Source organism: Trichosurus vulpecula, chromosome 7 (assembly GCF_011100635.1).
Source record: "Trichosurus vulpecula isolate mTriVul1 chromosome 7, mTriVul1.pri, whole genome shotgun sequence".
Classification (NCBI taxonomy): domain Eukaryota; kingdom Metazoa; phylum Chordata; class Mammalia; order Diprotodontia; family Phalangeridae; genus Trichosurus; species Trichosurus vulpecula.
The window spans coordinates 269,481,221-269,501,784 of record NC_050579.1 but is presented as its reverse complement, the minus strand read 5'-3'; the positions used below and the strand labels follow the sequence as shown (position 1 = coordinate 269,501,784).

The 20,564-nt window shown below is 40.9% G+C and overlaps 2 pseudogenes; both read right to left on the bottom strand.

Moving 5' to 3' along the window:
- Positions 1-7,012: 7,012 nt before the first annotated feature.
- On the bottom strand, positions 7,013-10,500 carry LOC118858016 (annotated as a pseudogene).
- A 2,313-nt stretch (positions 10,501-12,813) lies between these two features.
- On the bottom strand, positions 12,814-14,090 carry LOC118858014 (annotated as a pseudogene).
- Between the last annotated feature and the right edge of the window lie 6,474 nt (positions 14,091-20,564).

Genomic DNA, 20,564 nt, shown 5'->3' with positions numbered 1-20,564 from the left:
CCTCTTCTGCTCTCTGGGGCACAAACGCTATCTCTTTGGCCAGTTGTACCTGAAGTCTCTGATTTTCTAGGCATGGAAGATTTGCTTCTGTTTCCTGCAGGCTGCTTAAGTTTGCCGACGGCAGCACATTTCTTCCCAGGTGGGTCCTGCATATTTGGATCAAACTGGGGTGACTGGGTTTGCTGTTTGCAGCAAAGGCTTTGAAGTCTGATTTGCTGTCTTCATATGGGGTAAACTCCTTGGGCAGCTCCAGTTCGGGGGGCTGCTGGGAAGTTTTGAATCTCTTGTTATCACGTTTAGGTTCTAGGCTCCCTGGCTCACTCCCCAACCTTTCCCTTTTCTTAGTAGAATTTTGTAGTGAAGCTTGCTGCGAGACCAAGATGACCTGCTGGGTAGCGGCTTTATAATCTTCCTTTGCCTGTTCTCAGACGGCTGTCTGCTTGGCTTTTTTTTCTGAATGCTTTTTGGGCCTTTTTTTTGATCCACATCTGGGGATGCAAAAACAAACCTGCTCTTCTGGATCTGCTGTGTCAGGACTGGACTGGGAAAGGAGAGCTTCTCCATCTACTTTGCTGTGGCTTCAGAAAAATGCTGCCTTTCCTTTGTAATGCAAGACACTGGGAAAATGGCAATGCGGGCAGAAGACCAGGAAGAGAAAGCAGCCACGTACCAAAGTGGGCCACATTAATAAGTGCAACATCCTCTTTGTGGTGAACTACAGAAGGAGGCTTATGCTATCATACACGTGGTCAATGTGTTGGCTTGTTGGCCTAGTTGGCCTTTGTTACCAGGAAGGTTCTATATGTTGGCAGTAGGATACAGTATCAGAAAATGACAAGAACTTTTTTTATTATCAAACATCACTTTAAAAAAAAGGAAGTTAACGGTTGCTTCCATTCCATTATGAGGAACTTCAGGAAGACCTATTGAAGGTGTCCAAATGGCCATCAGCCTATTGACTTGGTGTATGGAAAGGAGAGGCAATGTAGGATGCCACCATGCTACCTATACCAGAACTTTAAAGACAAAAAATACAAGCACCCATGTTATATGGAGGCATCAGTTCTCAACTCTAGACTTTTGGGTATTGAGGTTTGCTGCAAGTTCTTCCTTTTCTCCTGTGTTCTATTCAAAATAGTTGATAAGCGCACAAGGCTGTTCTCGGCTAAATATTGTTCATTTCCTTCTCATTGAGGCAGGAGCTCATTCTAGGAGTAAAGGGGAAAAAATCAGAAATTAAGACTTTGAGACATTGTCACATCAGCCAAGAAGAGTGGATACAACTGGACCTTTATCAGTCCTCCCTCCCTTGGTTTCCCTAACATGTTTTCTCCCTCCATTGGCCTATTCCTCCTACCTTTTCTTCCTCCTCTTCTCCCTTCAGTATGAGTATTCCAGAAAGACTGTCTTTACCTCTCTAGCGTATCCCTCACCTCTATTCCTTCTTTTCTATTCCCGTTACTCTCCTGGAATAATTAGCTTCCACTTGCCCAATTCTAATTTTAAGGAATTATTTTCTTCAGTGAATTTTGGCACCTCCTTCCATTCAGATAATTCTACTTTTTAAGGAGTTCTTTTCTTGGGTGGATTTTTGTATATCTTTTCTTGTTTGACCAATTATGGTTTTGAAGGAGTTCTCTTCACGGAATTTCTGTATATCTTTTCCTATTTGGCCAGTTCTGCTGTTCATGTCATTCTTTTCATCATTGAATTTTTGTTCCTATTTACCATTTGGCCTATACTATTTTTTAGGTGTTGTTTTCTTCTTTAGGTTTTTTTTTTTGCCTCTTTTCCCAAGCTGCTGACTCTTTTTTCATGATTTTCTTGCATCACTCTCATTTCTCTTCCCAATTTTTACTCTACCTCTCTTACTTGATATTTGAAATTCTTTTTGAACTCTTCCATAATCTGGGGCCAATTCATATTTTTCTCTGAGGCTTCGGATGTAGGAGTTTTGACTTTGTTGTCTTCTTTTGAGTTTATGGTTTGATCTTCCCTGTCACCATAGTCACTTTCTAGAGTCAGGACTTTTTCTACTGTTTGCTCATTTTCCAGCCTATTTCTTGACTTTTAACTCTATGGTTAAGTGGGGCTCTGCTTCTGGAGTGAAAAGGACACTGTCCCAAGCCTCAGGATTTTTATGCAGCTGTTTTCAGAGGTAATTCTGGAGATGTATAAGTTTTTGGTTCTTTCAAGGTAGTATGATCTAGAAAAATGTGTGTTTACTACTCTCTTGTATTGTACACTGGTCTGTGAGTGAACACAAGTACTCTTTTTTTTGCCCTGGAACTGTGGCCAGAGTCCTAGCTCCCCTGAGGCCACAAGCTCTGGTGTGCCAGAGCTCCTCTTTGCCCTGAGACTGCGACCCAGAACTGAAACCCAGATCCAAATATGGGCAGTGCAACAGAGTCCTGCCTCCAGTGCCAGCAAAGGGATCCCTGTCATCTCCTTCTGACCACTTGTCTGACCCTTTTACCATCTTTGGGCTGAGAGGTCCAGAAACCACCATTGCTTCCACTGATTCATTGGCCCTCAAGGCCTGTTCCTGGTTTCCTGGGGCCGAATCTGCCCTGGCATGGCTTGTGCTGGACTGTGCTCCATTTTCACATTGGTGCTAAAGACTTTTCCTGCTGACTTTCTAAGTTGTCTTGGGCTGGAAAATTATTCCACTCCATGCTTTTGTGGGTTCTGCCACTCTAGAGTTTGTTTAGAGGCATTATTTAAAGGTATTTCAAAGAGTTGGGGTAGAGCTCAGGTGAGTCCCTGCCTTTTCTCCACCATCTTGATTCTGCCTTCCCTAAGTATTTCCATCTTTCTCCTACATTCTCAAGTCAAATTGAACAAGCAGTCTCACATTCTCCCCCACCCACCAGTGCCTTTGATCGAGCATTCTCTATATCTGGAATCCCCTCCCCCACCTCTTCTGCAGTTGATATCTTTCCTCCCTTTCCACCTGTACCATGATCACTGCCCTCTCCACCATCCCACTCCTGGCTGCCAGTTATCTTCCCTTCTTCAGCCCTCATTCCTCCTCTCCTTCAGATATACTATAGTTATGCCATGTTATATCAGTTATGGCATAGGTTTCCTCATTTCTTTTTTTTTTTTTTTTAATAATGCAATTTATTTATTTAACATATTTGGTTTTCAGCATTGATTTTCACAACAGTTTGGATTACAAATTTTCTCCCCATTTCTGCCCTCCCCCCCCCACTCCAAGATGGCGTATATTCTGGTTGCCCTGTTCCCCAGTCAGCCCTCCCCTCTATCACCCCCCTCCCCTCTCATCCCCTTTTCCCTTCCTTTCTTGTAGGGCAAGATAAATTTCTACGCCCCATTGCCTGTGTATCTTATTTTTTAGTTGCATACAAAAAGTTTTTTTGTTTTTGAACATCTGATTTTAAAACTTTGAGTTCCAAATTCCCTTCCCTCTTCCCTTCCCACCCACCCTCCCTAAGAAGTTGAGCAATTCAACCTAGGCCACACATGTATTATTATGTATAACCCTTCCACAATATTCATGTTGTGAAAGGCTAACTACATTTTGCTCCTTCCCAACCCATCCCGCTTTATTGAATTTTCTTCCTTGACCCTGTCCCCTTTCCAAAGTGTTTGTTTTGATTACCTCCACCCCCATCTGCCCTCCACTCCATCATCCCCCTGCCTTTTATTTTTTTTTTTTTTATCTTCCTCCCTCTTCTTTCCTGTGGGGTAAGATACCCAACTGAGTATGTATGGTATTCCCCCTCAGGCCAAATCTGATGAGAGCAAGGTTCACTCATTCCCCCCTCACCTGCCCACTCCCCTCCTCTCCTAGAACTGCTTCCTCTTGCCATCTTTATGGGAGATAATCCACCCCATTCTATCTCTCCCTATCTCCCTCTCTCAGTAAGTTACTCTCTCATCCCTATTTTCATTTATTTCTTTTAGCTATCTTCCCTTCATCCTCAACTCACCCTGTGTCTGCTCTCTCTCTTTTACATATATATATATATACACATACATACGCATACATACATATACACATAGATACATGCATACATACACATTCACTTATATATATACATAAACATATATATATGCATATATATATGCATATTCCCTTCAACTATCCTAATACTGAGGTCTCATGAATCATACTCATCATCTTTCCATGTAGGAATGTAAACAAAACAGTTCAACTTTAGTAAGTCCCTTGCAATTTCCGTTTCTTGATTACCTTTTCATGCTTCTCTTGATTCTCGTGTTTGAAAGTCAAATTTTCTATTCAGTTCTGGTCTTTTCACTGAGAAAGCTTGAAAGTCCTCCATTTTATTGAAAGTCCATATTTTGCCTTGGAACATGATACTTAGTTTTGCTGGGTAGGTGATTCTAGGTTTTAATCCTAGTTCCATTGACCTCTGGAATATCGCATTCCAAGCCCTTTGATCTCTTAATGTAGAAGCTGCCAGATCTTGGGTTATTCTGATTGGGTTTCCACAATATTCAAATTGTTTCTTTCTGGCTGCTTGCAGTATTTTCTCCTTGATCTGGGAGCTCTGGAATTTGGCAACAATATTCCTAGGAGATTTCTTTTTGGGATCTATTTGCGGAGGCGATCGATGGATTCTTTCAATTTCTATTTTGCCCTGTGGCTCTAGAATATCAGGGCAGTTCTCCTTGATAATTTCCTGAAAGATGGTATCTAGGCTTTTTTTTTGATCATGGCTTTCAAGTAGTCCAATAATTTTTAAATTATCTCTCCTGGATCTATTTTCCAGGTCAGTGGTTTTTCCAAGGAGATATTTCACATTGTCTTCCATTTTTTCATTCCTCAGGTTCTGTTTTATAATATCCTGATTTCTCATAAAGTCACTAGCTTCCACTTGCTCCAATCTAATTTTTAAAGTAGTATTTTCTTCAGTGGTCTTTTGGACCTCCTTTTCCATTTGGCTAATTCTGCCTTTCAAGGAATTCTTCTCCTCATTGGCTTTTTGGAGCTCTTTTGCCATTTGAGTTAGTCTATTTTGTAAGGTGTTGTTTTCTTCAGTGTATTTTTTAGTATTTTTTTGGGTCTCCTTTAGCAAGTCATTGACTTGTTTTTCATGGTTTTCTCGCATCCTTCTTATTTCTCTTCCCAATTTTTCCTCTACTTCTCTAACTTGCTTTTCCAAATCCTTTTGAGTTCTTCTATGGTCTGGGGCCAGTTCATGTTTTTCTTGGAGGCTTTGGTTGTAGGCTCTATGACTTTGCTGTCTTCTTTAGGCTGTATGTTTTGGTCTTCTTTGTCACCAAAGAAAGAATCCAAAGTCTGAGACTGAATCTGGGCGCGTTTTCGCGTCCTGGCCATATTCCCAACCAACTAACTTGACCCTTGAGTTTTTCAGTGGGGTATGACTGCTTGTAGATTACAGAGTTCTATGTTCTACGTTTGGGGGGGAGGTGCCAGCTCTGTCAGAGCCGCACTCCTCCTTCCCCAAGGACCCCCAGTCCAGACTGGGCTCAGATCTTCGCAGGCTGTGCACCCCTGCTGTGATCCGCCCCTTAATTTCCCCCACCAGGTGGGCCTGGAGCCGGAAGTAACAACAGCTGTAGCTGCCCCTCCTCCGCTGCCCCCGGGGCTGGAAGCCGAACCGCGAACTCCTTCCACTCCCGCAGCTCTTCCTACTAACCTTCTCCGCAGTCTTTGGTGTTTGTGGGTCGAGGGGTCTGGTAACTGCTCACGTATTCAGGGCGCTAGGGCCCCCTCCGCCCGGCTTCTGGACTGGATCGTCCACGCCGCTCAGGCTGGGCTCTGCTCCACTCCGTTCCCAGCTCCCAGCTCCCAGCTCCGTGTGGAATAGAGCTCACCCAGAGACTATCCGGGCTGTCCTGGGCTGGAGCCCTGCTTCCCTCTGCTGTTCTGTGGGTTCTGCCGTTTTAGAATTGGTTCAGAGCCATTTTTATAGGTTTTTGGAGGGACTCGGGTACGGAGCTCACTCTAGTCCGTGCTTACCAGCCGCCATCTTGGCTCCGCCCCGGTTTCCTCATTTCTAAAATATCAAGATTTGCCTGGATCACCATTAAGATCTCTTCCACCTCCAGATTGTTGATCCCATTTCAGGTGGAGGTTGTTTATATGTATTCTACCTTCTTGTCCTCACTCAGGTTTTTTGCCCAGGTCTGAGATGTATTTCCCTTCTGTCTCTACTTCCTAAACTCCCTGGCTTTTTTCCAAGGACAGTTCAGGTACCATTTCTCTTCCCCAAGGCCTCTCCTACCATACTGCTGTACTCACACACTGGTAAATATTGTTTACTTCTTGACATAACTTTGTGTTTATTTTGTGTCCTTGAAGCATGGCCCCATGGGAACAACCCTGACTCTGGAGTCAGAGAAGCTCAGGTGCAGACCAGCTTATGCCCCTTCCTACCTGGGTGGTTCCATTTGTCCAGGCCTCAGTTACTTCCTTGATCAAATGAGGGGAGTACACTCAGAAGTTTTAGGTTTCTTCCAACTTCAAAATAAAGTACCAAGAGCTACAGAAATTATTACACCATTTATTCTTAACCCTGAAATAAATACCTTACAGAGGTTATACATGAACTGTTAACTCTGAAAGTAAAACAAAGCAAAATCAAATACCAAAGAGCTCACAGAGGTTACAGGCAAACAACCTTCTTTATTCTGTTGGAGGAAAGAAACTAGACACAAGATCCAAGTTTTCCTCTAAGACTGAGGAAACCCAAGGCAGCCAGACTAAGCGTTGATACATATAGCTGTGGCTAGACAAAGAACAAGGCAGTGAAATAACAAGGCAAGAATGAGACGAGTTTGCCTAGTAACAAAAGTCTGCTCGTAGCAGGGCTTCATGGTAGGAATGTGGTTGCAGCAGGTGTTTGCTTTTTTCTTTTTTGGATGAAGGAGTTCCAGAAATTTCTTTAAAAGACAGTAAGAAAAACAAACAAGGATTTTTCCATCTTTGTTCACCAAGAGACTAAAAAGAATATGTACAAGTTGGGTGTCCTTCATCTCCTTCCAAGTCATATTTTTGCTACCTAAGCAAAAAAGCCATAAGGTCGTCTAGCCTCTTGTGTTTCATCCTATATCCCTCCACTTCTTCTTCTGTAGGCTCTGGGGCTTTATACATGCTACAGTAGGGCCTCTTCCTTTCATCTAGGTGCACGATCTCCTTGATGTGCAGGAGGTAGGCCCTCTCAGAATTTAATGCCTTTTTCAGTTTTTCATGTCTCTTCTTTACCTTACTGTCAGAAGTTCTCTTCCGTTGTTTCTTCTTCTTCTTCTTCTTCTTCTTCTTCTTCTTCTTCTTCTTCTTCTTCTTCTTCTTCTTCTTCTTCTTCTTCTTCTTCTTCTTCTTCTTCTTCTTCTTCTTCTCCTCCTCCTCCTCCTCCTCCTCCTCCTCCTCCTCCTCCTCCTCCTCCTCTTTCTATTTCTCTTGGTGGAATTCCATCAGAGTTCCTGGTCTGCTTGTTTGCTCTTCTCCCATGGCATCATCCAGAATAGATTCATCTACACTAGCAATTTACTTCCTAGCTTCTCCAGTACAGTAGGAAAACCTGAGAAAGGAATGAAAACACTTGTACCCTCATTTACCTTCTTTCAATAGCATCCCCAGATATGTGTATGATTGTTGATGTTGACATCTTCTTCATATTTAGAGCAGGCAATAGCTCGTTCTTATGCTTTAATGATTGTTCCATGTCTTGAATATTCCACATAATCTTTTGTTTGAGCTAAAAGTAACTCAGAACGGGGAGTATCCAGGTGGATGTTTGCTTTCTGTTGTTCTTTGAAATCTTCTTTCTTGACATTAAATTATTTATACAGCAACTCCAGTTTTATTGATCTGCTTGGATTTGTTGGATCCTTAGACTTTTTGTCATAAGCCTCTCAAGCAAACAACTATGTTTGTGCCATTGAAATTATATCTCCAGTGTATCAAATGAAATTGTCTCCTGCATAACTAACTTCATCGGGATTCTTCTCTACATTGGCATGGGGATTCTCTCCCATTGCTCTGGTTTTTGGATCATAGTAGGCAGCATTGGGTTCTAAATTTTGCAAGTATTTAGCAATGTCTTCTAGATTCCTGAGATTCCAGACTGTAAGTCATCTTTTAGAGACATTTTGTCCAGTTACATCAATGTCAAATATATATACTTACCTCCATTCTCATCTTCACTGTTATGATCTCTTTCTGTCTGAGAATTTCTCCCAAGTGATGTTTTGGGGAATTATATTGACAGTCCTGAGGCTAATTCTTTCTGTAGCTTCTGAGCTTTCAGTGTATGTTAGTCAGGTCAACTTTGGCATATCTTCCACAGTCTTTCCATGTTCCTCTGAGCTGCAGCCATTCCACTGATCCCTTTTATCATCATAGTCAAACATATGCTGATGTTGTATATGTTCATCTGGGGTTGTGTTAGTTCCTGTGAACTTGGAAGCACCATGCTAAGGTCTCTCAAAGCAGTTGTTTTTTGTGGGTGTGTCCTAGCCCCACAATTTTCACATGCTCCTTTGCAGTATTTTGTTGTCACCATATTCTTTTACATTCCTCTTATACCTCTCTCCAGATGAACTATATCCCTTCTGATTCTCAGGTTTGAGTCTCTGAGGCTTCAATGCGGGCTTTTTGATGAATCTATATACTATGGTACAGAGGAGATGTATTAAAGAATAAGAGGATTCATGTCTTTTCCTTCCTCATTGACTTCAGCTGGTGCATTACCCAGTGTTCTCTCTTCTTCTAGTTGCTTCTTCTTTCTCCAGTCTTCCCTTGTCATTTTCCTTGGTTCTTCTAAACCCATGTCACTTGATCCTCCAGGGGGGCCAGTGTTCACTGCTTCTGCAACAGTAGCCAACTTGGTCCTGGTTATCTGATGGTGCCCTTGTGTCTGCCAAAGGGAAGACCACAGGGCAATGAGCTTAAGACTCCATCCCCAAATAGCACTGCGAGAAAGGAAAGTATCCTCAGCTGGGCATTTTGTACCCATACACTCAAAGGGACACAGGACTCTCTCTCTCTCTCTCTGTCTCTCTCTCTCTCTCTCTCCCTCTCTCTCTCAATAAGTGGGTAATTTGATAGGAGGAAATTCCAAGGTTGTCATTCTTTAGCTTGTACGGAAGAGTTTGTGTTCATTGTATTCCACACAGTGGGAGCAGCACAATGTGGCAGGAAACCTGGTGAAGTGGAGAGAGTGCTGGGCCTTAAATTAAAAGGAAGTGAAGTTGAAACCCAGCCTTAAACACCCACCATCTGTGTCACCCTGGGCAAATCATTTAACATCTGTTTGTGTCCATTTTCTTCACTGTAAAATGCAGAACACAGTAGCAAGTATATCATTAGGTTGTTGAGAGGGACAAATGAGAAAACATTGCAAATTGCTTAGCACAGTGTTTAGCCTACAGTAGGCACTATAGAAATGCTCATTCCCTTCCCCTAAAAAAAACTAGCTCAAGAGTTTGGAGGCAGCTCATCATTGGGAATGAAGATCTGCGCTTGACATAGTCCAGCTGTGTGACCCTGAGCCATTCTTTGAATCTCTCAGAGCTCTAGGAAAATCAGGCTAGGTTTCCTGGGATAAGTCCTTTGGTTGGTTGTTGCCTCATAACTGGCCTTGTGATTTCATCAGTGGATGGATCTGCCCACTCAGCCCAGAGAAGAAGGAGAAAGAGTCAGGGACAGGAATTGAACTCACTTCTTCCCACCTCCAGGGGCAGATGCCTGTCAGAATTTACAGCAGGCATTTCAATTCTGTACACCCTTGTCTGGGCTAAGTTGCAAGTGGAACACAGATAAATACATCTTGGAGCCTCTAAGCTACCTAAAGCCTATTCAGTTTAGTAAGTACCAACTACCTATTCTGTCCAGTGAACTTGGCTAAAATTGGTATACTAAGACAAAAATGCAAGGGACAGAGGAGAGAAGGGACCTGATAACAGACTTGTGGAATTACACATATCAAAGGTAGAAAAGGAGGAAGAAAAGTTAGAGGGACCAGTCAAATGTAGACTAAAACCATGTTAGAGAAACAAAGGGAGAAAGGGTTGAAGGAGATACAGGAGTATCAGCTACTACAGTGAGGCCAATCTCACAAGGTAGAGAGGATTTGTTTCTGAAAAGTAACTCTCCAAAGCCTTTTCCTCCCTTTCTCTTAAAACAAGCTTCTGCCACATCAGGAAAGAAACATACAGTATTTAGGAAAGAGCAACTGAGGCTTTTATCAACCAAGTTCAAAGGAAGCAATTTATCCTGATATTGGAGAAAGTAAAGATGTTTCAGAGAAGACCGGTAGTGATGAAGAAAGAATAAGGTACATTGAGAGCCCATGCAGATACATATAACATATATACACACATACATGTAAACAGAGGCATGTATATCTATATAGAGATATACATGTAACCTTCTATGCTCTCTTACAGATTACATGAAAATAGCCTATATTGCTTCTTCTTTCCATATACCAAGTTAAAAGGCTGATGAGCATTTGAGCACCTCCACTAAAGTCTTACTGCCATGCCTCATTATAATATGGAATCAAACCCAGTCTTCCTTTCTAAAAAAATGAGTTTTTTATTTTCTTAAAAAAATTACTTTCATTTCCCAATACTACCTCCTACTCCAACCAAACAGAACCTTTCCTGGTAGCAAAGAAGGCCAGTTAAGAAAAGCAAATGAACACATTGGCCATGTGTGGTAGTATCTATTTTCTTTGGTGGTAAACCACCTCTTGACCAAGAAGAGAGAAGCAGAAATCTTCATAAGTCTTCTCAATCCATTATTAATCATAGCATTATTCTGAGTCATGATGTCTTGATGTTTTCCCAAGTTAACCTGAATTCTTTATAATATTGGGTCATTACATTCATATGCTACAATTTCTTCATACATTTCCCTTGCAACGGTCTTTGTTTCAAAGGATCACAGCCTTAGAACTGAAAGGCAACTCTGAGACAATCTAGTCTACCTTCTTCACTTTACAAAGAAGGATATTGGGGCTTGGTCATCATAATTACACAGGGTTGAATTTGCCTTATACCCCTCCCCCTTTTTGGTTGTGATTCTTAACATTGTTCTGGTAGGAATCATGAATGCAATGATGTTTCCACAATCTGGCTAGCAGCTTCTGTGGGGGTGTAAGATCCACCCACAACCAGCACCCAGAAAGCTGCCAACAGCACAGGTTCTTTTGATCTGCTTAACTAAGGAAAGCAAGGTGAAGGGGTTGACAAGCTTACTTTAATTCAGCATACAAATATCATTCACTTAGTTCAGGGGAAGAGACCAGAACACTGAACTTCAGAGCAAATTACAGACAAATTACAAACATCAACAGACAGACCAAATACAGATTCATAGTTACCAACATCTAGGTTCAGCCTAGGAGCTCAGAACAAGGGCTGGCCCAGAGTCATGTGCACCACGACTGCTGCGGAAATGAGCTCCAGAGAAGAGGAGGCCAACCCCTAGTTTATATCTTTTTCAGCATCAGGGGTGAGTCACACGTACGACTCACCCACGTGACCTAGAATTGTCACAAAGAGGTGACTTAAACCCACATGGTCTAAAAGCCTCTGCTGTCCCAGACATGTAAACTAGGCCCTCCATGGAGTTAGCCCCACCTTGGGCCCCACCTTAGTTGACAATCCACACCCACATAGGTTTTACACCTAATAGGGGTTTGGGCCTGGGGCTTAGCACTTAGTAAGACTCAATGAAATAGCTGAAAAAGCCAAACTCTTCAAGGGCACTTGTTGAACTAACTGCTAAGGAGCCCATTTTGATTACCAACACAAATGAGAGCTGTTATTTCATTTGTGTGGGGAACTTCCAGCTGAGGATGTACTTTCTGCCAATGCAGATCATCAATCATTCTAATAATTATAGTCTGGGAGTTGTTCCAACCGGAAAAGGCTGTGACTAGCCCAGAGTCACATAGACAATACATTGGACTTCAAGGGTCACAGATATGAGGCTGCTCTTGGGAAACCTGTCAAATAGGACACCAGGTTGGCTGGGGGAGAAGCTCAATCAGTCTGCCATCTAGTAGATCTCGCTCTAAGTTGGATTTGGCCTTTGCTTGGGACAATATAGCATGATCCCCATCTAGAGTTGTTTTTGCTTTTGTAAACAACCCACAGTGACATTTCAGATTCCCCACAATCCAAATTTTCTAGGCCTTTCTTTTATGTTTCATGTGTAGTGTCCTTTCATGTCCACAGAAACAATAAGATGGACTGCATGAAGTCTTCCTCTTGGAATTACTTTGTGTTTTCCCATTACAATTGGATGCTCCAAATAGAATGCAAGCTGCTCCTTCTACTTCCTCCCCTCCCCCCAATATCCTTTGATCACTATTTCCACAATTTCCACAATATTGAACAGAATCCAGGGTCAAAAATAAAAACACTGGCAGGTAGTTTTTACATTAATAATAGCTACAGCTGAGAATCCATGAGATTTTTGTAGCAGAGCGGGGTTCTGTTTGAAGGCAGTACTCGGTGAAAAACTCAATTCTGGTATAACTCTATTTCAATTGAAGATATAATCTATCAGAATCACACCTTAATTCATACTGTTTAAATGAAACAAAAATTTGAATATAATCAAAATATCTTTAAAAATATTTTTATTATTACCATACAAACATGAACACTTTCCTGTACAAAGAAGAGCATAAAAATAGTACTGTATCTTAAACTGATTCTCCACTATGCACAGCTGGGTTATTTTCTAGGCATATATCAGACTTAACAACATAGCTCTAACACTGCCTGCTCCACTGCAGGTTTCCCTATGTGCCCATAGTCAGAGAAGTAAGTGGTTGAATCCTAAGTATTTTTTCTCTTCTTGGCAGATGGCCTCTCAAATACATCTTATACCCCAGCTGCTTTTTGCTTGAAGAACTTGGTATTTTTGGCACTCTCTTGACCCCAAGGTGAATCAAAGGACTGGTGTCTTGATCCACAAGGTGGGTTCTGCCTGACAGTCCAAAATTCTTGACCTGCATAACTTTGGGAAGAATTATCTTATCGAAATCATCTCCCAGGATGGGGGCACTGACGCCTCTCCTATACGTCTTCCCCTTCATCCATAAAGAAAGCATCCCGGTGATGGTACTTCTGCAAGATCTTGTGTTTGCCCTTAACAGCTTTGTTGGTAATAACTTTGCCAATTGCTTGGAGTTCAGCTCGTCTTTCCTCTTCCATCAGGTTTTGCATGCGTTCAATCTCCTCTTTCAGGATCCTTGTGGATTGCTCCTTGCTCCCCTCTGTCCCGTTTGATTCTTTTCAGCTCCCAAACTTTCCATGCCTCATATTTCTCCCCATCGTTCTCGTCATCTGTATTGAGTGCATCTAGAGCAGCTAGAACGTTGGTTTTCCTCCGTTTCCTTCTTTGTCTCCTCTTCCACAATCTTGAGTGTGCACTTGTGCCTCTCCTCAGCCAGACATTTTGCCTCCTGGTCCAAACTCCTTTTGCTTCAGTGCTTCTGCCTCACGCTCTTGAACTGTCACTCGGTCCTTTCGAACGCAGACTGGCTTGAGGCGGGATTCCTTTTCACCTTCACTGTTTGTATATTCTTGATACTGGAACTCCAACTCTGATTGTTCACCAGAACGCCCTTCATAGACCACTTCCAGGACTTCCATTTCCTCATTTTCTGTCTCCTGTGCTCGCTGACGCATCATGCCACGCCACCACTCAGTTTCCTCATCATCAATTTCTTCCTCTTCCTCCTCACCACTGTCCTCCCGTTCCAGTTGCCTTGCATCTCCTTCTACTTCAGAATCGCTTTCTCACACCACTTCAGGCTCTACTATTTTCCATTGTCATTGGTGCGGTTCTGCAAATGCCGAAGCTGGGGATCACTAGGTGAATCCTCTTCCTGCTTCTCAGGCTCTGCTTTTTGCTCCTTGGCTTTCTTGATGAACTGAGAATCTTCATCCTCCTCACCTGAGGACTCCATAGGCGCATAGTCTGGCCGCTTCCCAGCCACGGAACATTTCACCTTCACTTTGTCTATTGAAATCTCCCCTTTCTCATTTCGAACTGGGACGGCTCCAGCTGTGAAATGAAGAGGGCGATGCTTCATGAAGGCTCCCATCATGATGGCAGTAGCGACAGCGGCCACTGCAGTCCCGAACCTGAGACCCCGAACCTACAATCTTTTTTTTTAATGTTTTGAAGAGACACTTATGCTCCTTCAACGAAGCATTTATTGCCAAGGATAAGGATAGATAGCACCCTCCTCCAAAAATCCCCTCATTTATAATGGAAAAAAAGTACCTCCTACAAAAGATTAAGTCAGGGAAGAGTGAGACCTCTTATCTAAATACTTAGGGAAAAGTAGGTATGGACTCTGACTTCAATTGTAATCCCTGCCTCCCCAAAAACTGAAACAACAATTTGCTAGAAGGAAAGTTGACATTAGCTAAAAGAACCTAAATAAGCCTCATTACAGGAAGATTAAAAGTATAAAGTTCTGAGAAGGTGCTAACTCATTTTATAAGTTAGAAGGAATGTCTTCATCTGGTACTTCCTTAGATCACTGAATTCACAAGTCCAGTCTCATCTCTAGAATTCTGAAGCCTTGTTTTGCAAAGCTGGCAGCTGAATGAAGAGGGCTGGTGTAGGGGAAAAGACAAGGCTTCTTTCAGCTTCAATGCCACCAGACCCTAAGCTGATGGCCCAAAGATGGCAGGGTATTCTCCCCCCTGAAGTTCCTCTTTCCTTCTCTTTGCATTTCCCCCCAACTCATCCCCAAGAGAATGTGAGCAACCTTGGCTTTTGTTCCCAATTCAAGAGAATACACAATATTTAAGTGACTGTTTCATAAGTATTTACAAAGTTAAGGGACTTTTCTTTGTACCCACCAATTAAACTCCATGCCCTCCAGGTGTTTTCATTCTACTAGGCAGAGTCAAAAGAAAACTTCCACACAAGTAATGTAAAGTATATACTAAGCAATTATAAAACAGAGACTTTGGTTTTGTCTCTGGATTCCCCCAAACCAAATGTAGGCACATAGAAGTCAGTCAGTCAACAAACATTTAGGAAAATATTTACTGAGTGCCAGGCTCTGGGCTACCTTCTGGGAAGACAAAGAATGGCTTTTGCCTTGAAGGAAGTGATGGGGTGTTTGGGTGCTTGTGATTGGACCCTAATTCTAACAGCCTCTGCTTGGGTGCCTGTGCCTGAACCCCAATTCCAAAACCACATCCAGTTCTAAAATCACATCTCTCCCCAGGCTCAAAATACTGTCTCTCTAGCTCAAGGGCAGCAACATACTTATCTCTACTCCTTTCACAGTAGGCAGCTGTGCCTACCTATAGACTGACTTCCTGTGAACTGATAATTGGCTGTGCACTGGGTCATGTCAATATTTACTACTTACTGACCTTACTGACATGTATCCTAGATATAGTCAAATGTATACTCTCTTAAATTTATTTTGTCTAACAAGACATTTGATGAGAGCCACCTAGATATTCCCAGTCAGCCCTGACTGTTGGTTAACTTAGTGACATTTCACAGTCAAAACCACTCCTCCTAGTAGCCCCGCCTTTGGCTATTTCCCAGTGAACTCTGGGTAATATGCCTGCGCAGTAGATACAAAAAGTGCATGTTCCTTTAAGAACTGACCACCCCTTAACCACTCACTAATCCTACCACAAAACACTTAATGGACATGTTTCACCCCTAAATCTCTTATAAAAACTTTTCTTGCACCCCTGTAAGGTTGCAGGTTCCCTAAGAACTCTTGCCCACTGTAAAGCATAATACATCTTTGCCACCTTGACTTAAAGAATGCTTGAGATTATGAATTCATTCCAGATGGCCCCGACCCTCTCCAGTACTCGGGTCCTTGAGGGGTACTCCCCCCTCAATGACCCCGTCTGGGAACTCCAGTCCTAGGAACTTAGTTTTGGGATTCCTGAATCCCAGGGTTTTTCTCCCTCAACAGAAGGATCCCTGCTGCTGAAAGAGCTCACCATTGGATGGAACCTGTAGGAACTCCTGGGTGAGAAGAGCCCCCTATCAATGCAAATTGGTACTTCCCTTCTGCTCTCACCCCCAAATTTCCTATCCTTTGTTGACCTGAAAGTTTGGTTAAAGGAGGCAAACAAGCTAGGTGATAATGCAAATTCATATTGTTTATTCCCTTAAAGCTAGCAGATACCCAGATGAAATCTGTCTGAACAAAAGAATGAGAAGGTTTAAATACATTTTTAGTCCCAACTCAGCATGTCTGTGTTACTCAATTTTATGATCTCCATGTATGTTTAACCATGATACAAGAAAAGGACTTTTCTTAATTGAATAGGTTGTAAATACAGTAAGATAAGAGAGTTGAAAAAGTGTCAATTGAAATTACAACCCAGGATCTCTGTGTTTAATTTGCCATTAACATGCCATAATATAGTATACGTCCATAACATATTAAGATAAGGAAAAGATACATTATACAAGATAGTGTTTCAGTTTAAGGGTCTCATCCTTAATGGCCATAGACAGAGGAAAGAAAGTTCTTAAGTCAGCGCCATCTTAGCTTGTTGACATGAGAAGAGGGATTCTCTGAGTTTACTCAGAGAACAGAGAAGTTGTTAGGTCTAGGCTCTTCTGGTTGATTATTAGCTCAGGCTCTGGCCCTAAATGAAGTTACTAAATTGATATTAAATTATTATCACTTTAAAAAATATTTATTTATTTTTAGTTTTCAACATTCATTTTTTTTAAAAGGTGTTTTATTTATTTTTAGTTTACCACACACGGTTCTACATAGTTTTGAGTTCCAGTTTTTCTCCCCTCCCTCCCCCCTCCCTCCCCAAGACGGCATGAAGTCTCATATAACTGTCATGTATAACTTCGCATTGAATTAATTTATGCTCTAGTCAAGTCGTGGAGAAGAATTTTGACCAATGGAATGAATCATGAGAAAGAAGAAACAGAACCAAAAAAAAAAAAAAACAAAACAAACAAAGAAAAAAAAAACCCCAAAAACAAAAACAAAAGAGAAGCAGAAAAGGCGAGCATGTAGTGTGCCTCAGTCTGTATTCAAACTTCGCAGTTCTTTCTCTGAATGAAGATAGCATTCTCCATCGTGAGTCCCCTGGAATTGTCCTTGCCCCTTTAGGTTGCTGAAAGAAGCGCAGTATGTCAGGGTTGGTCCTCACGGAATCCACATATCTGTGGCTGTGCACAACGTTCTCCTGGCTCTGCTCCGCTCACTCAGCATTATGTCGTGTAGGTTTTTCCAGGTTGTTATGAAGTCTGCATCATCCCCATTTCTTATGGCACAATAGTATTCCATCACCTTCATATACCACAGCTTGTTCAGCCATTCCCCAATTGAGAAATGGTCAAAGGATATGAACAGGCAGTTTTCAGAGGAAGAAATTAAAGCTATCTACAGGCATATGGAAAAATGCTCTGGATCGCTGCTGATTAGAGAAATGCAAATCAAAACAACTCTTAGATACCACATCTCTCCTGTCAGATTGGCTAAAATAACAAATCAGGAGAATGATAAATGCTGGAAAGGATGTGGGGAAATTGGAACATTGTTGCATTGCTGGTGGAGTTGTGAGCTGATCCAGCCATTTTGGAGGGCGGTGTGGAACTATGCCCAAAGGGCTATAGAAATGTTCATACCCTTTGACCCAGTAATACCACTTCTAGGGTTGTATCCCAAAGAAATCATGCAAGCGGGAAAAGGACCCATATGTACAAGAATATTTATAGCAGCTCTCTTTGTGGTAGCCAAGAATTGGAAAGCAAAGGGATGCCCATCAACATTCATTTTTATAAGATTTTGAGCTCTAATTTTCCCCTCCCTCCTTACACTTCCCCCTCCACAAGATGGCATGCAATTTGATATAGGCTATACATGTATAATCATATTAAACATATTTCCACATTAGACATGTTGTGAAAGAAGAATCAGAACAAAAGGGAAAACCACTAGAAAGAAAAAACAAAAGCAAAAAAGAGAAAATAGTATACTTAGATGTGCATTCAGACTCCATAGTTCTTTCTCTAGATATGGATAGCATTTTCCATCATGAGTCTTTTGGAGTTGTCTTAGATCCTTGCACTGCTTAGAAGAGCTAAGTCTATCAAAGTTAGTCATCATGCAGGGTTGCTGTTACTGTGTACAATGTTCTCCTGGTTCTACTTACTTCACTCAGCATCTGTTCATGTAAATCTTATCAGGTTTTTCTGAAATCTGTCTGCTTATCACTTTTTATGGAACACTAGTATTCCATTACAATCATATACCACAATTTGTTCAGTCATTTCCTCAATTGATGGGCATGCCCTCAATTTCCAATTCTTTGTCACCACAAAAAGAGCTGCTATAGATATTTTTGTACATGTGGGTCCTTTCCCTTTTTGTATGATCTCTTTGGGATACATACCTAGTAGTGGTATCGCTGGATCAAAGGGCATGCACAGTTTTATAGCTCTTTGGGCATCATTCCAAATTGCTCTCCAGAATGGTTGGATCAGTTCACAACTCCACTAATAATACATTAGTGTTCCAATTTTCCCACATCTTCTCCAACATTTATTATTTTCCTGTTTTGTCATGTTAGCCAATCTGATAGGGATTTAGAGCATTTTATATGACTATGGATAGCTTTAATTTCTTCATCTGAAAACTGCCTGTTCATATCCTTTGATAATTTATCAATTGGTGAATGATTGTGTTCTTATAAATTTGACTCAGTTCTCTATATATTTTAGAAATGAGACCTTCAGCAGAGATACTGGCTGCAAAAATTGTTTTCCAGCTTTCTGCTTCCCTTCTCGTCTTCATTGCATTGGCTTTGTTTGTGCAAAAAACCTCTTAATTTAATGTAATCAACAGTATCCACTTTGCATTTCATAATGTTCTCTATCTCTTGTTTGGTCATAAATTTCTTCCCTTCTCCATTGGTCTGACACATAAACTATTCATATGCTCTCTAGTGTCTTTAATAGGAATTGGTGTTGTATTTGGTCCAAAGCTTTATCTGCATCTATTGAGATAATCATATGATTTCTGTTAATTTTGTTATTGACATAGTCAATTATGCTGATAGGTTTCCTGATATTGAATCAGCCCTGCATTCCTGGTATAAATCTCACCTGGTCATAGGGTATTATGTTCATGATAAGTTGCCATAACCTCTTTGCTAATATTTTATTTTAAAATTTTGCATCTATATTCATTAGGGAAATTGTTACATAATTTTCTTTCTCTGTTTTGGCTCTCCAAAGTTTTGGCACCATATTTGTATGATAAAAATAATTTGGCAGGACTTCTTTGTCTGTTTTTCCAAATAGTTCATATAGTATAGGAACTAATTGTTCTTTAAATGTTCAGTGGAATTCACTTGTAAATCCTTATGGCCCTGGAAATTTTTTCTTAGGGAGCTCATTGATGTTTCATTCAATTTCTTTTTATGAAATGGGGTTATTTAAATATTTTATTTCATCTTCTGTTAATCTGGGCAATTTATATTTTGGTAAATATTCATCCATTTCACTTAGATTGTCATATTTATTGGCATACAGTTGGGCAAAATAGCTCCTAATTTTAGTTTTAATTTCCTCTTCATTGGTGGTGAATCCACCCTTTTCATTTTTGATACTGGTAATTTGGTTTTCTTCTTTCTTTCATTAAATCAAATTGATCAAAGATTTATCAATTTTATTGTTTTTTTTTTCAAAAAACCAGGTCTTAGTTTTATTGATTACTTCAATAGTTTTCTTAATTTCAGTTTTCTTAATCTCTCCTTCGATTTTTAGAATTCCTACTTTGGTATTTAATTGGTGGCTTTTAATTTGTTCTTTTTCTAGCTTCTTTAGTTGTATGCCCAAGTCATCAATCTCCTCTTTCTCCATTTTATTCTTGTAACCATTGAGAGATATAAAATTTCTCTTAAGAACTGCTTTGGCTGCACCCCATAAGTTACGGAATGTTGTCTCCTTATTAACAGTCTCTTGTATGAAATTATTAATTGTTCTATGATTTGTTGTTTGACCCACTCATTCTTTAGGATTAGATTATTTGGTATCCAATTAATTTTAATCCATCTTTCCATGACCTTTCATTACATGTAATTTTTATTGCATCATGATCTGAAAAGGGTACATTTAATATTTCTGCCTTTCTCCACTGGATTGTGAGGCTTTCATCCCTACTACATAGTCAGTTTTTGTGTATGTGCCATGTACCACTGAGAAAAAAGTATATTCCTGTCTACCTCCATTCAACTTTCTCTAGAGGTCTAACTTTTCTAATATTCTAATTACCTCCTTAACTTCTTTCTTCTTTATTTTGTGTTTAGATTGATCTAATTCTGAGAGGTGGAAGTTGAGGTTTCCCACTAGTACAGTTTTATTGTCTATTTCTTCCTGTAACTCCTTTAACTTCCCTCTAAGAATTTGGATGCTGCACCACTTGATGCAAATATGCTTATTATTGTCTATTGTACCTTTAGCAGGATATAGTTTCCTTCCTTATCCCTTTTTTCCTAGTATCATTCATTTTATTCTATGCAGTTGTACTTGATGAAGCATATAACCATAAACT